This window comes from Elephas maximus, chromosome 16, assembly GCF_024166365.1.
Source record: "Elephas maximus indicus isolate mEleMax1 chromosome 16, mEleMax1 primary haplotype, whole genome shotgun sequence".
Taxonomy (NCBI): Eukaryota; Metazoa; Chordata; class Mammalia; order Proboscidea; family Elephantidae; genus Elephas; species Elephas maximus.
Window position 1 is genome coordinate 92,567,334 of NC_064834.1, and position 15,943 is coordinate 92,583,276.

Consider the following 15,943-nt stretch of genomic DNA (forward strand, 5'->3'; position numbering starts at 1 on the left):
TGTCTTTTCTCCATTTAATGGACTTTGGGCCTTTGTTAAATACAAGCTGCTCATACATGGACGAATTTATGTCTGAATTCTCAATTCTGTTCCATTGGTCTATGTACCTGCTGTTGTGCCAGTACCAGGCTGTTTTGACTACCCTGGTGTTATGACATGTACTAAAATCAGGTATTGTGAGGCCTCCCACTTTGTTCTAATTTTTCAGTACTGTTTTACTTATCTAGGGCCTATTCCCTTTCCATATGAACTTGGTGATTTGTTTCTCCATCTCATTAAAAAATGCCATTGGAGTTTGGATCAGGCTTGCATTTATCTATAGATTGCTTGGAGTAGAATAAACATTTTCACAATCTTGAGTCTTCCCATTGAAGAACAAGGTGTGTTTTTTCACTTATGTAGGTCTCTTTTGGTTTCTTGCAGTAGTGTCTCATAGTTTTCTTTGTATAGGTCTTTTATGTCTCTGGTTAGATTTGTTCCTAAGTATTTAATCTTCTTGGGGCTATTGTAAATGGTATTGATTTCATGATTTCCTCTTCGACTTTCTCTTTGCTCATATAGAGGAATCCAACTGGTTTTTGCATGTTTATCTTGTATCCTGATACTTTGCTGAAATCTTCTTTTAGTTCCAGTAGTTTTCTTGTGGATTCTTTAGGGTTTTCTGTGTATAAAATCATATCATCTGCAAATAGAGATAGTTTATTTCTTCCTTACCAATTTGGATTTTTTTTTTCCTAGACTAATTGCTCTGGCTAGGACCTCCAGAACAATGTTAAATAAAAGTGATGATAAAGGGCATCCTTGTCTGGTTCCCGTTCTCAAGGGGAATGATTTCAGACTCGCTCCATTTAGGGTGCTGTTGGCTGTTGGCTTTACATAAATGCCCTTTATTATGTGGAGGAATTTTCCTTCTATTCCTATTTTGCTGAGAGTCTTTATCATGAATGGGTGTTGGACTTTGTCAAATGCCTTTTCTGCATCAATCCATAAGATCATGTGGTTCTTGTCTTTTATTTATATGATGGATTACATTGACTGTTTTTTCAATGTTAAACCATCCCGGCATACCTAGTATGAATCCTACTTGGTCATGGTGAATTACTTTTTCAATATGTTGTTGGCTAGAATTTTGCTGAGGGTTTTTGTGTCTAAGTTCATGAGGAATATTGGTCTGTAATTTTCTTTTTTTGTGGTGTCTTCACCTGGTTTTCTTATGATGGTTATGCTGGCTTCATAGAATGAGATTGGGCGTATTTCATCCTTTTGTATGTTCTGAAATACCTTTAGTAGTAGTGGTGTTAACACTTCTCTGAAAGTTTGGTAGAATCCTCCAGCGAAGTCATCAGGGCCAGGGCTTTTATTTATTGGGAATTTTTAATTATCTTTTCAGTTTCTTCTTTTGTTATAGGTTTATTTAGTTGTTCTACATCTGTTTGTGTTAGATTAGGTAGATAGCGCATTTCTAGAAATTTATCCAATTCTTCTAGGTTTTCAAATTTGTTGGAGTACAATTTTTCATAATACTCTGTTAGGATTCTTTTAATTTCAGTTGGGTCTGTTGTAATATTGTCGATCTCATTTCTTATTTGAGTTATTTGCTTTCTCTCCTATTTTTCTTTTGTCCATTTGGCCAATGGTTTATCGATTTTGTTGATCTTTTCATAGAACCAGCTATTGGTCTTGTTAACTCTTTCAATTGTTTTTCTTTTCTCTATTTCATTTAATTCTGAGCTAATTTTTATTGTTTTGTTTCTACTGGTACCCTAGGCCTTTTTTTTGCTACTTTCTTTCTATTTCTTTGAGTTGTAGGGATAATTCTTTGATTTTGGCCTTTTCTTCTTTTGGATGTGTGCATTTATTGCTATAAATTGACCTCTGAGCACTGCTTTTGCTGTGTCCCACAGGTCCTGGTAGGAAGTGTTTTCATTCTCATTTGATTCTACGAATTTCTTTACTCCATCCTTAATTTCTTCTATAACCCAGTAGTATTTCAGCAAGGTGTTGTTCAGTTTCTGTGTATTTGATTTTTTTTCACTTGCTTTATGTTATTGGTTTCTACTTTTATGGCTTTATGGTCAGAAAAGATGCTTTGAGATATTTTGATGTTTTGGATTCTGTTAAGACTTGCTTATGACCTAATATGTGGTCTATTCTGGAGAACGCTCCATAGGCATTGGAAAAGAAAATATGCTTGTCTGCCGTTTGGTGGAGTGTTCTGTATGTGCCTATGAGATCAAGTTGGTTGATTGTGGCATTTAGATTTTCACTGTCTTTATTTAGCTTCTTTCTGGATGTTCTGTCCTTCACCAAAAGTGGTGTGTTGGAGCCTCCTACTATTATTGTAGAGCTGCCCATCTCGGTTTTCAGTGCTTTTAGAGTTCATTTTATGTATTTTGGATCCCTGTCATTGGGTGCACAAAAGGCTCCTTCCTTATCCTTTGTGGTAGATTTTACTTTAAAGTCTATTTTGTTAGAAATTAATATTGCCACTCTTCTTTTTTGGTTGTTGTTTGTTTGGTATCTCTTTTCCATCCTTTGAGTTTTAGTTTGTTTGTATCTTTATGTCTAAGGTGTGTCTCTTGTAGGCAACATATAGGCAGATCATGTTTTTTAAATCCATTCTGCCACTTTCTGTCTCTTTATTGGTGCATTTAGTACTTTTACATTCAGCGTAATTATGTCTAGGTATGAGTTTGGTGCTGTCATTTTGATGCCTTTTTTTTTGGTTGTTGACAGTTTCTTTTTTCCACTGAATTTTCTGTGCTGAGTAATTTTTCTTTATGTATTGTCTTTTCCTCTTTTCCATTGTCGTTGCTTTTGTTTTTGCTGTCTTCATGTTTTTCTTTTTTTATTATTATTTTGATGTGCAGGATTGTTATTTTCCTTTGTGGTTACCTTGATATTTACCCCTATTTTCATACTGCATATGAAAGATCTATGACTACATCTTTTAGTCCTTCTTTTTTGAGTTAATGTTGTCATCTTTTACTTCATGATGTCTGTTTCACTGTTCTGAGCATTTTAGCTTTGATTTAGTTTTGTGATTTCTCTGTCTTGGATGATATCTGGTTTCCCTGTCCTCTGTTCTTGTCTTGGATTGTTATCTGATGTTATTGAGTTTCTAACTGGAGGATTTCTTCTAGAATTTCTTGTAATTTTGGTTTGGTTTTGGCAATGTCCCTCAACTTCTGTTTATCTGGAAATGCCATAATTCACCTTCATATCTGAGACAGTTTTGCTGGATATATAATTCTTGGCTGGCAATTATTTTCCCTTTAAGTCTTCATATATGTCCTCCCATTGCATTCTTGCCTGCATGGTTTCTGCTGAGTAGTCCGAGATTAGTCTTACTGACTGTCCTTCACAGGTGACTTTTTGTTTATCCCTAGCTGCTCCTAAAATTCTCTTTATCTTTGGTTTTGGCAAGATTGACTATAATATGTCTTGATATCTTTCTTTTGGATCTACCTTCTGTGGGGTTAGATGAGCATCTTGGATGGATATCTCGTCTTTCATGATATCAGGGAGGTTTTCTGCCAACAAATTTTCAACAATTTTCTCTGTATTTTCTGTTTTTCCTCCCTGTTCTGGTACTCTGATTACTCATAGGCTATTTCTCTTGATAGAGTCCCACATGATTCTTAGGGTTTCTTCATTTCTTAAAATTCTTTTATCTGATTTTTCTTTGAATATATTGGTGCCAAGTATTTTGTTTTCAGTCTCACTAATTCTGACTTCACTTTCCGGAATTCTGCTCCTTTGACTTCCTACTGAGTTGTCTAATTCTGAAATTTTATTGTTGATCTTCTGAGTTTCTGACTGCTGTCTCTCTAAGGATACTTGAAGCCTATTAAAGTTTTCCTTATTCTCTTGAATAACCTTCTTAATTCCCTCAACTGCTTTATCTGTGTGTTCCTTGGCTTGTTCTGCATTTTGCCTGATCTCTTTTTTATTTTTTTTTCTTTCCTAATATCTTGAAGAGTTCTGTATATTAATATTTTGTATTCTATCTCTCGTAATTCTAGGAATATATCTTCGTCTGGAAGATTCCTCAATTCTTTGCTTTGGAAGCTTGCTGACATGATCATTGTCTGCTTCTTTATGTGATTTGATATTGACTCTTGTCTCTGTATGTTTGCATACCGTGTCCTAGCTTCTTGCTTTGTTTTGTTTTGAAATACTTCATAAAAAAAAAATAGCTGCTCAAATTAGTTGGCTTGATTAATGGAGCCTCTGAAGCTCTAATGTCCTGTCACCAGATGGCTAGAGCTGTTATCAGATATATGAGCCTAAAAGTCCATTCAGTTTTCTTGTAAGGATTCGGCTCAGATTTCCAGGTAGTTGGTCACCAAGTGTGTGGTGTAGGCTCTCACCTACTGTCTTTGAGGAGCAGTGATGATTGGTGTATGCATAGGTCTCTTGTTGCATCAGGTGGTCACACTCTGAGCAAGGTAGGGGGCTGACAACCTTTCCCTGAGTGTGTGTGAGGAAGACACATCCCTGTTCTCTAGAGTGCACAAGCGGGTGGGCTCTGCAGCCATACCATTGACACCCGATACTTTTAACTATAAGGACTGGGAGACACCACTTTTCCTTGTACCCCTGACATGCGTGGCTAGGTGGTATAGGTGGAGCCACCAGTCCTCAGGCCCCTGATGTGGGTAGGTGAGGACCCTGCTTAATAGAGCAGTGTCAAGCATCAAGAACCCACCTCGCCACTGCACAGCTGAAACCGTTAAAATCAGACCTTAGGCCACATGCCCTTGCACTGTAACAAGAACCCAGCTCCTGAAATGGGCCACACAGTTCTATGCAGGGGTGAAAGCCATTCAAAGTCTATGGACCACTTGTGCCTGGACAGGAGCTGCTTCTGCCCTGAGTTTCCAGCTTAGAGGAGCCATCAGATTATTTTTTCCCTGTTTGTTAATTTGTTCCTTCTCCAATGGCTCTGGTTGCGTGCCAGGACCTATCTCAGGCCCAGGAAAATCGAATGTCACTGAAGCCAGATCGGGGGCCTGGGACAGAGGGGTGAGGGATCAGATAAATGCGGGAGAGTTCTTTTGAAAGGGGAGGTATTTGATCTGTGCAGTGAATTAAATGCTAGCACTTATGCAGAGAGCGCTGTTCTTCTCTGATTCTGGAGGCGTGAGTAGACTCTGTGCCACTGGCTCTCTGTGGCTGGGGAAACCGTGTACAGAAAGCTACTGCCAGCCCCTCTGCAGTCACACCAGCAGATCAGGGATGAGGGGCGCTGGTTCCCACTGAGTTAGGTCTGGCAACTTCTTGGTGCTTCTGAACCATATCTCCCTCCCTCTGTTGCTAAGTCCAATTTCTTAACTTTGCCTTTGATGTTCAGGGCTCCTAGCTTGTCATATATATAATCAGTTTACTTGTTTTTTCAGGTGTTTGTTGTAAGAGGGACTATTGGAAGCATCTGACTACTCTCTTATCTTGGCCCTGCCTGCATCTGATGCATTCTTGTCTAGCTATATTTGATAGATATTTTTCTAGGTTAGAATATAAGTTTTCCTCATGCTTTCAAAGTAGACATTATGTTCTCATGCCTGACTGATGGAAATTCACAGTCATGGGAATTCTTTCCTTTTTTTTTTTTTGATTCAAAATATCCTCTTATAAAATGTAATGAAGAAAAGTATGTAAAATTGTTTATTTGCATTTTATGAATTGCTAACTTGGATTATTTCTAGCATAAATATAAATATTGAAAAAACTGCAAATATATCATCACAAAGTTTCACAATCCATATTTGCAACGATGGTTGAGGGCACCTGCTTTCCCTTGGACCATTACTATTACTATTTTTAAATCTTCCAATATCTGGTAAACCATTTGGAAAAATGATGAATTCCAACTGCCATTTTAATTTAAATTTATTTTTTAGTGAAATTAGATAAATTTCCATGAATATAGTAGTGTCTTCTTATCTTCTACTGGACTCTCCTGACATATATTTTGCTAATTTTTATACTTTCATGTTGATTTGAGGAGTGCTATAGGAAACCCTGGTGGCATAGTGGTTAAGAGCTATGACTCCCAGTCAAAAGGTCGGCAGTTTGAATCCACCAGGTGCTCCTTGGAAACCCTATGGAGCAGTTCTACTCTGTTAAAATTGACTCAATGACAATAGGTTTTGGTTTATATGTATCATAAAGACAGGAAAGAAAGAAGAAACCAAAATGGATGTCAAAAGAGACTTCGAAACTTGCTCTAAAATATCCAGTAGCTAAAGGGAATAGAAGAAATTAAGAAGTAGAAGAGCTGAACAGAAGATTCAAAGGGCAGCTTGAGAAGACAAAATAAAATATTATAATGAACTGTGCAAAGATCTGGAGCTAGAAAATCAAAAGGGAAGAAAACTCTCAGTATTTCTCAAGCCAAAAGAGGTGAAGAAAAATTCAAGTTGCAAGTTGCAATATTGAAGGATTCTATGGGCAAAATATTGAACAGCTCAGGAAACATCAAGAGAAAGATGGAAGGAATACCCAGAGTCATTATACCAAAACTAATTGGTCAATGTTCAACATTTCAGGATGTAGCATATGATCAAGATCCAATGGTACTGCAGGAAGAAGTCCATGCTATGCTGAAAGGAATGGCAAAAAACAACAGTCCAGGAACTGACAGAGTAGCAATTGAGATGTTTCAACAAACAAATGCAGCACTGGAGGTGCTCACTTGTCTATGCCAAGAAATTTGGAAGACAGCTACCTGGCCAACCAACTGGAAGAGAGCCAATCTATATGCCTATTCCCAAGAAAGGAGGTCCAAGCAAATGCAGAAATTCTTGAACAATATCATTAATATCACATACAAGCAAAATTTTGCTGATGATCATTCACAAGTGGCTGTAGCAGTGTATTGACAGGGAACTGCCAGAAGTTCAAGATGAATTCAGAAAAAGATATGGAATGAGGGATATCATTGCTGATGTCAGATGGATCCTGGCTGAAAGCAGAGAGTACCAGAAAGATGTTTACCTGTGTTTTATTGACTATGCAAAGACATTCGACTGTGTGGATCATAACCAATTATGGATAACATAGCAGAGAATGGGAATTTAGAGCACTTAATTTTGCTCGTGAGAAACTTAGACATAGATCAAGAGGCAATCGTTCCAACAGAACAAGGGGATACTTCATGGTTTAAAGTTAAGAAAGATGTGCATCAGGTTTGTATCTTTTCACCATACTTAATCAATATGTACGCTGACCAAGTAACCTGAGAAGCCAGACTGTATAGAAGAATTTGGCATCAGGATTAGAGGAAGACTCATTAACAACCTGTGATATGCAGATGACAAGACGATGCTTACTGAAAGTGAAGAGGACTTGAAGCACTTAGTGATAAAGGTCAAAAACCACAGCCTTCATTATAGATTACACCTCAACATAAAGAAAACAGAAATGCTCACAACCAGACCAGTAAGAAACGTCATGATAAAAGGAGAAAATATTGAACTTGTCAAGGATTTAATTTTACTTGGAATGACAATCGAAGCAGCATTCAAGAAATCAAATGACGTGTTACTTTAGGCAAATCTGCTGCAAAAGACTTTCTTAAAGTGTTAAAAAGCAAAGATGTCACTTTAAGGACCACGGAGTGCCTGATCCAAGCCCATGGTGTTTTCAACTGCCTTATATGTGTGTGAAAGCTGGACAAGGAGTAAGGAAGACCAAAGAAGAGTTGGTGCCTTTGAATAATGGTTTTAGTGAAGAATATTTAATGTACCTTGGACTGCCAAAAGAAGAAAAAATCTGTCTTGGAAGAAGTACAGCAAGAATATCCTACTGAGCAGTTACATCTCTCTTACAGGGTTGTTGTAAGTTGGAATCAACTCAATAACAATGGGTTTCATTTGGTTTAAGTGGAGTTCAAAGAAAAAATGTTTTATATAAATATCACAAAATACATTTCCTAAATCTAAATTGATAATTTATATTTAGGAAATGTATAAATTTTGTTGCATTTTTTATTTATGAGAAAATAAAATTTATAACTCTTCAGGGTTATACTTTATCTATATTAATGGGGTGCCAATTATACTTTCTGAGCATTCTTTTTAGTTCATATGATTTTTCAGTTGAGTCTAATAGTGTTTCAGGTTGATTATATCATACGTAAATACCATTTGTTTTTGCTAGCTTTTCAAAGGTGAGATATTTTTGGTTCCAGTGTTGTTTGCCATGATATCCAGGTCTACGATTTCCAAGAAAAATGTTGAGTATTTGATCCTTAATGTTTGATTGTAACATTGATGGAAAACATTAACAGTGTTTTATTTTCCATTTAAACTATGTATACATTTTATCATATTACAGATTTTTTCTGCCTCTTCTAGACTATTAAAAAAAAATTAATATGTTTGTATTTAGTGTTCTATGGGAATTTGTATTATTTTTTACCAAAAATGTTTATCTCCCACTGACGCGTGATGTCAGGGTTTTTCTCTAATTTGGAGTCATCATTGACTTCTCTCTTTCTCTAACATCTTATACACAACACTTTCTCTTGGTTGTATCTTCAGAATAGATTCCATATCTGCCCCCTTCTAAATTACTCCCTTGCCAACACCCTGGGCCTGGCTGCCACTACAGCTTGCTCAGACACTGTAAGGGCCTCCTAGCTGCTCTCCCAACCTTCAATTTTCCCTCTAGAGTCTAATCAGACAACAACCAGGGGGAAGTTCTTAAAACATTACTCAGGTGACATGTCTCTCTGATCAAAGCTTTTCAAAGATTTTAAATAAATCCAAGTCCTATAGGCTGCCATGATAATCTTTTGGACATATCTCTCACCTCACTACAGAGCACCCCTCTCTCCCTTGATTTCTGCTGTGCATCCTGCTCGTTTTGTTTCATTTTCTCTAGGCCTTTGGACTGGGGTTGATTCTCTCTCCTAGTATTTTTTTTTTTTTTGCATATTTTCCTGTTGTTTGGCTCTCCCCTTTCATTCAGATCTCTGCTGAGATATCACTGTTAAGAAAGGACTTTGCTGACCAACTAATTTAACCTATAAATTAACATTCTACTTCAATGCCTTGCTCATTTTGTAATCATTAACATTACTTTGAATTTTACTGTATCTCTATTTGTATATGCATTTTTTTGTGTATTTGCACATTGGAATGTAAGTTTCTGATGGGCAGAGAATTTGTCTGATGGTTTATTTCTGTTTCTATGGGACCTGAAACAGCAGTTGACAAACAACATGCACTTACTTAATACTTTTTAATGAATGGATTATTGTACTGGTCCTATTGTAGGGCCATCTTAGAAATTTTGCAATTACAAATATATGTTTAAAATACAGTATCTTTTTATCTACTGATAGCATTCATTTTCTGGGATTTTATTTATGGTATTAAATAATATGCATAAGTGAGACTTGTCCAACTTTATATTTGTGTTCTTTTTGTTATCAAATGTTTCACTGATAATGCCATAAATATTCATGATAATTGATAACAATTTCTGATAACAATTAAGTAGCAACTACAATATACCAAGCAGTGTTCTACATATTTTGTTTATAATAAGTCACTTAACTTTCACAGGGAGTCCCTAGTTGCACAAATTATTAAGCTCTTTGCTGTTAACCAAAATATTTGTGGTTTCAATCTGCCCAGAGGCACCTCAGAAGAAAGACCTAGTGACCTACCTCCAAAAGGTCACAGCCATTGAAAGCCCTACAGAGTACAGTTCTGCTCTGACACACGTGGGTTTGCCATGAGATGAAATCAGTTGGATGGCAACTACTTAATCCTCACAACGTCAAAACCGATTACTTCTATTGAATCTGTTACTGTGACTACTGCCATTGTACAGATGACAAAGCTGAGGCTCAGAGAGGTTAAGTAACTTGTTCTTGCTCATGCAACTAGAATTTGTATGATTATTAGTAATCACATGGTTTTGTTCTATTTTATATTCTCCATTGTCTAAACAGAAGCATAGCAAAAGGGGGGCAGAGGAGGGCACATGCCCCAGGGTCCAAGTCCAAGGGTGCAGCAGACAAGGTACAGAATGCTTTTAGGAGCCACAAATAAGAAAGCCAGACAAGAGGGGGAAGACATTTCTGCTGACTCATCAACATCTATTCATCTTGAAATTTGGGATAGGGAAAGGCTGAACTTAGAGATTGCCCCTGGAAATGCCTTACCCTCACTATGCCCTGTGTCTGAAATATATTACAAATTATAAGAATTGCAAGTTTCTTGATATTTTGATAAAAGTAACATAAAAATTATATGACAGCGATTTCCTTTGGATTTTAATGGTTCAGTAGCTTTCTAGTTTAGGTATTTTCTATTCAGTGTCTTTTTGGTATTTTATTGATTATATTTTGTTAATGTATATCTGTGAACAGACTTACACGCGTGTATATGAACACACACATGCATGCACACACTCCTACACTCATGAACACACATATCCACTCAAGGATTTCATGGGTAAAATTATAATATTGACATGAAGGTAGATCTCAATAATTCTTGAGATATAGAAAGTTAATGGTTAAGAAGACTAAATTCCACCAATACTGTTTATATATTCTATGCAAATCTAATAAAAATCACAACAAAATTTGTAAAGAAAATGACAAACTAATTCTAAAACTTATGTAGGTATGTAAAGGCCCAATAGTAGCTAGAGTAGTACTAAAAAATCAGTAACATCCCCTACCAGATACCTGACATTTTGTAATAAATGAACAGTGCTGTGTCCTTACTTAAATAAACAGACTTCTCATTTGACTAAATCTAGTTTATGTCATTGTTTAATTTCTATCTCTATGTTTACAACTACCAAATTTATATCTCCAAACAGAATCTCTTCCCTGAAATCCATGGTTGAATATCAACTTCCAAGTTAATATCTCCATGAGGATATATATTAAGTGTTCAAAATCGACATATTTGAAGTTTAAAGGTTGATTACGCTCTCCAGGATATTTTCCTGCTCAATCTTCATCCTATCGATAAATGACGCCTTTATTCAACCAAAGCTTTAGTAACATCTCTGACTCCACTGTTCTCTCAAAGAATGCATTATTCAACATTTCCTCATTGTCTTCAGGACTTTGCTACTTTTGCTATTTTCCGTACTTGATGGTTCAAGTCATCATACTTACTCACCTGTACTTTTGTAATATCTATCTAAATGGTCTTACTGTGCCCATCTTTGTACCATAAAAAATAAAGCACATGGAATAATCCATTTAAAATATGTTAGATTTTATTAAGGTTCTGTTCAATTTTACAAAAACCTGAGCTGAATGGAAAGCTTTTAAAATTAAACTCAAGGCCCAACTCCACCTGGCCTCCTTTATTGTATGCTCCTCAATTCCTATTACATCACTGGGCTCTTTCATAGTATTACAGCTATATTTTACTGAGGTCTCTTCTTTGGATACTAACTCATTTCTTATTTTAGGGCTTTAGCCAGTTCATTTGCTTTGAGCAGTCTGCTTCTAGAAATGATAGAGAGACTTCATCTCTGAACCAGTTACTATCTTGTCTTTTTACCCTACTTTTTAAATTTTTCTTCAGATAGCAAGGCACCATCTAACTATATATATATGTAATTATGTGTATCTATTTCTGTCTATCTACTACTAGAAAAAGAATCAATGCATGCAAACTCCAGTATTGATGAAGAATATTCAATATACCATAGACTCCCAATAGAATGAATGTTTACTCATTCAGTCTTAGAAGAAATACAACCAAAATGTACCTTAGAAATTAGGATGCTGTCTTAGTCATCTAATGCTGCTATATCAGAAATACCACAGGAGGATGGCTTTAACAAAGAAAAATTTATTCTCTCACTGTCTAGTAGGCTACAAGTCCAAATTCAGGTCGTGAGCTCCAGGGGAAGGCTTTCTCTCTCTGTCTGCTCTGGAGGAATGTCCTTGTCATCAATCTTCCCTTGGTCTAGGAGCATCTCAGTGCAGACCCAAAGGACATGCTCTGCTCCAGCACTCCTTTCTTGGTGGTATGAGGCCCCTATGTCTCTCTTCTCACTTCTCTCTTTTGTATCTCAAAAGAGATTCACTTAAGACACTACCTGATCTTATACATTTCATCAACATAACTTCTGCTAATCCATCTTATTACATCATAGTGATAGGGTGTACAACACTTAGGGAAACCACATCAGATCGTAAAATGATAGGCAATCATAGAATCGTACAAGGGAATCATGACCTAGGCAAGTTGACAGATATTTTGGGGGGGACACAATTCAATCCATGACAGATGGTGAGACTTCAAATTGCTTACTTTGGACATGTCATCAGGAAAAACCAATTGGTAGAAAAAGGTACCATGTTTGGTAAATTAGAGAGCCAACCAAAATGGGGAAACCCTCAGTGAGATGGATTAACCCAATAGCTGCAACAATGGACTCAAAATACCAAAGATCATGAAGATGTTACAGGCCGTGGCAATCTTTCATTTTATGATGCATAAAGTCACCATAACTCGGAACCAACTTGATGGCAGCTAACAACAACTAGAATGCATATACTTTGACATCCTGCTTTGGTATCCGAAAAAAATATTTGTGTCCAGAAAGTATTTCTTGGATGAGTGAATGCAACTTGTGTAGATTAGATTATTAGTCACCAAATATTGACATTATTCCCCTGCTTGCCCCCACACACATAGACCTACACTGTCTCCATGGGAGGAGTATATTTCCTGACCCACTGACACTAGTCTTGGCCATGGTACTTGGTTAATGGAATGTGGATATGAGTGTGAGTGTGGTGTTTCCCAGCCTAGTCTTTAAGAGACTTCTCCTCTGAAAGCTTGAAGTTCTACCATGAGATGAACATGCCTCAAGTGTCTGCTGCCCCTTCAACTTGTCCAAGGAAATTAAGAGATGCATGGAAACAACCTGAACTCAAAACCTAGCTGATCTGTAGAGTTGCATGAAATACTTTTTATTACTTGTCACTAAGATTTTGTGGTTGTCTTTTATGCATCATTATTGTAGTAAAATTCTGACTAATATCCCAACCCAGTGCCTTCGAGTCGATTCCGTGACTAATATAGGAACATGATATGGAAGCCAAATACGGACCTAATGGTATATGAAATATATGATTAATTCACTATACCTAGAAACAAGGGAGAGGGTTATCCTTGGTGCGTCCTGAGTAGCGGGGTATTTCTTGTCTCTTTCACGCCAGGATTTGCCATATGACTTGCTGGGCAAATGGAATATGAGTGAAGTGAAAGATTCCACATTCAAACAGAAGAATTAAGTGCCATTTACCTGGTTCCATCCATATTCCTATGCATTTGCCATGATAGTGGCTAACATAAGAGCTGCTAACCAGAAATGAAGTACAAAAGATGATAATACAGAGCAGATTTGCACTTGACTCACACCCAAGAGGTATTATAAATGAGAAATATCCCCACATTTTAAGTCAATGAAACTTGTGGATTGTCAATCAACTGGGATAGAGTTTAAGCCTGGTTCTAAGGATATAACCTAACTATTTCACCAATAACAGTAATCCCATTTGTCGTGATTATTTCTGGAGCATGAATTAAACCAGATGTTGTCTAATTAGGTCAATTGTTTATTTATTCTAGAAGGGGTTCATGCACCTGTAATTATTATACAAGTTCGAACTCAGGTTTTTTTTTTTTTTAACCCAGTTAGCACAAATTTTAACTGATTTAGTGATAATGCAAAAAAAGTGCTGTTGCTGATGATAATGGTGATGATATACACCCGTCCTATCCCATATGTATTTTATATAATTAATACTGACAGAAGCTTGGGTGAAATTTTGATTTGCTCTACAAGCATGACTAAAACCAGTGAGATATCACAGGTGTCTCCTATGAACAACAGGCATATTGGTTTTGACAGACCCTAAACCAAAGATGTCTCTATAATAGCTGACTGGAATATCATATTTTTAATACCATTAGATGACCATTTATATATTTTTATAACTGGTCCTTATTAATGGTAAGATAAATGGGACATTAATAGATTTGAATATCAGTATAACAACAGGGAACTGCAAGAAATTCAACCGAGATTCAGAAGAGGGAGTGGAACCAGGGATATCATTGCTGATGTCAGATGGATCCTGGCTGAAAGCAGAGAATACCAGAAGGATGTTTACTTGTGTTTTACTGGCTATGCAAAGACATTTGACTGTGTGAATCATAACAAATTACGGATAACATTGTAAAGAATGGGAATTCCAGAACACATAATTGTGTTATCAGGAACCTGTACATGGATCAAGAGGCAATTGTTCAGACAGAACATGGGGAGACTGAGTGGTTTACAGTAAAGAAAGGTGAGTGTCAGGGTTGTGTCCTTTCATCATACCTATTCAATCTCTGTGCTGAGCAAATAATCTGAGGAACTGGACTATATGAAGAAGAATGAGGTATCAGAATTGGTGGAAGACTCATTACAGCCTGCATTATGCAGATGACACAACCTTGCTTGCTGAAAGTGAAAAGGATTTGAAGCATTTACTGATGAAAATCAAAGACTACAGCCTTCGTTATGGATTACACTTCAACATAAAAAAAAAAAAATCCTCACCACTGGACCAATAAGCCAAACCATGATAAACAGAGAAAAGATTGAAGTTGTCAAGGATTTCATTTTACTTGGATCCACAATCAATACCCATAGCAGCAGCAATCAAGAAATCAAAAGATGCTATTTCCAGAGGCAGAGCCAAGTTGGCAGAATAGACAGGTGCTTCCAGCGAGCCCTCTTTACAACAAACACCAGAAAATAACAAGTGAAACAAGTATATTTATAACAAGCTAGGAGCCCTGAGTATCAAAGGCAAGCTTAGAAAAAGAACTGAGGGGCAGGGGAAGGAAGAGATGGTTCAGAAGTGGAGAGGAGTTACCAGACCTGAATCATGGGGAGCCCTCAGGCACCATTCCCAGGAGCAGCAGTGGCGGGGTTGGTACTAGTGTTCGGCCACAGCTTCCTCAGGGAGAAGCATTCAGCCATACAGCCTACTCTGACCTCCGGAACCAGAGAAGAACGGCGCTCTCAGCAAAAGCTAATTACCTGCATATATTTCACTGCACCCCCCACTCTGCCCCCCCACCCCCCTACTCCCAAGATGGCTTCAGTGGCTGACTTCCCTGGGACTGAGATAGGTCCTGTTGAGAGCCTAGACCCATCCTCACGGGCTTTGAGAAGGAATAAATTTGCAATTGGGGAAAAAACATAATTTACCAGCTCCATTAACTGGGGAAGTTCAGGACAGAAGCAGCTCCTGATCAGACATAAACGGTCCATAGACTTTTACAACCTTTCGCCTCTGCATGGACCCGTCTAGGCCTATTTCAGGAGAATAGGCCCCTGTTGGCAAACACCAACTATTTCAGCTGTGCGGTGGAGAGGTGGGTGTTTGATGTTTGACATTGCTTTGCCTATTAAACAGGGTCCTCACCTACCCATATCAGGGACCTAAGGACTGATGGCTCCACTCAGGTCACCCAGCCTCCTGCAAAAGGGGTCCGAGGATAACTGGCACTTCTCAGTCCTTACAACCAAAAATGTTGGGTGCCCATGGTCCATCTGAAGAACCCACCCACCTGTACACTCTAGGGAATAGGGGCACACTTTCCTCAGAGATACTTGGGGGATGATTCTCAGCCCCCTGCCTTGTTCAGAGTATGGCCACCTGCTACAACCAGATACAGGTACCTGCACTAATCACCCCTGCCCCTCTAAGGGTGTGGGACACAGCCTGCACCACACACTTGATGATCAGCTACCTAGACACCTGAGCTGAATTCATACAAGAAAACTGAATGCACTCCTAGACTGATCTACCTGAGAACAGCTCTAACCATCTGGTGAGAGGACATCAGAGCTCCAAAAGTGAAAATAATCAAGTTAGCTCACT